General features: G+C 52.4%; 1 protein-coding gene across 1 annotated transcript in view; it reads left to right on the top strand.

Annotated features, from left to right (window-relative positions):
* Window positions 1-1609, top strand: part of PITRM1 (pitrilysin metallopeptidase 1) — a 35490-nt gene that overhangs the window by 500 nt on the left and 33381 nt on the right. The window contains exon 2 of the mRNA XM_006024068.3: window positions 541-649. The gene's annotated coding sequence lies outside the window, so the exon portion shown is untranslated. The remainder of the gene's footprint in view (window positions 1-540; window positions 650-1609) is intronic.

The following is a 1609-nucleotide window of genomic DNA, read 5'->3' as shown; positions in this document are numbered from 1 at the left end:
GCCCCCGCCCCCCCCCCCCCCCGCTGCCCCCCCGTAACCGCCTCTGGCCCGGCCTGCCCTGGGACCCCCGCTCGTCCCTCCAGTCCCATCCCGGCTCCCCGCCGCCCGGCCCGGGCTGTCTGCGCCCGGGACCCCCGTGAGCCCGGCCCGCCGGGGTTGGGCTGAGCGGGGACGTTTGTCTTGGAGACCGCGATCCCCGCCGTGCCCCCGTGCCCGGCTCGCTCCGAGCTAGCGGGCGAGGTGCGGTGTCCCCGCCGCCCGGGCCGGCCACTGTTGGGCTTTTCCGCGCGGTACTGCGGGGAGCCGTGCGGGGGCTCGGGCTCCTCCCGAGCGGGGCTGGAGTGGGCTCCCCTCCTCTCTGCTCTTTTCTAGGCAGGGCTTGGAGGTGAAGTGGGCACTTGTCTCGGGGTGCTGTCTTGCATCTCCCCAGGACTTTCTGCTACTGAAAAAACACAAACGAGGGGGAGGGAGAGGAAATAATCCTGCCTTTGCTGTTGCGATTTTTTTTTTTTTTTTTAATTAAGGAAAATGTCATTTCAGTTTCCGACCCCTCAATCACAAGTCCTGGAGGTGGAGGAGCAGTTCTGTTCATGAAAGAGCCCTACAGTACGCGATAGGTGAACAAATCCACGGGTTCACCGTACAGCAGGTACAGGGTGGGCTTTTGACTCTGTTTCTTCTTGTGCCTGTTTTGTATTCGAATCATACTTTCCATTGAGGTAAAATATTGGTCTGCAAAAATTAAGACGGAGAAGCTGGCTGGTAAGTGTGGATCTTTACGCAAGGGTCTTGGGCCTCAAATTGAAGCAGAGCGCACCTGGGTTCCCAAACGTTGTCTTTGTGTGTAAAAAAAATCTTTAGGCAGTATGAACACAAAAATGCCACCCTAATATGATATTACCAAAGATATCACTGAGCTTATACGCTTCATCCTCACGCACAACAATTTCACTTTTAATAATCAACACTTCCTCCAGATGATGGGAACAGCTATGGGCACTAAAATGGCCACACAGTATGCCAACCTTTTTATGAGCCACCGGGAAGAAGACTTCCTCAAGAACTGCGCCATCAAACCCTTACTATACCTAAGATACATCGATGACATCATCATTTGGAGTGAGAACCTGCAATCTCTGATTGAGTTCCACCAGAAATTCAACAGTCACCATCCCTCCATCCAACTTTCTTTAGAATACTCGAGCACCAACATCCCCTTTTTAGACACAAGGATCAGTATCCAGAAGGGTAAAATACAGACCACAGTATACAAGAAACCCACAGACCATCATACATATCTGCACAGAACCAGCAATCACCCGAAACACACCAAAAAAGCAGTGATATACAGCCAAGCCCTCAGATACCACCGAATTTGCACTGAAGAGAACACCCGGGATCGCCACCTCCCCAATCTTAAAAAGGCTTTCACCCAACAAGGACACTCCTCCAGAGAGGTAGATCACACGTTTGAAAAAGCCACTTGGATACCACATGAAGAACTGCTGCAGTACAGAAGAAAAACCCCCACAAATCGCACACTGCTGGTTATGACGTATCACCCCTCCCTTGAACCTGTACGGAAAATCCTCAAACAATTGCAACCCAT

This window comes from Alligator sinensis, unplaced genomic scaffold (assembly GCF_000455745.1).
Source record: "Alligator sinensis unplaced genomic scaffold, ASM45574v1 scaffold43_1, whole genome shotgun sequence".
In the NCBI taxonomy this organism is placed as follows: domain Eukaryota; kingdom Metazoa; phylum Chordata; order Crocodylia; family Alligatoridae; genus Alligator; species Alligator sinensis.
Note: the sequence above shows the minus strand (reverse complement) of the source record. Positions and strands in the feature narration are given on the sequence as shown.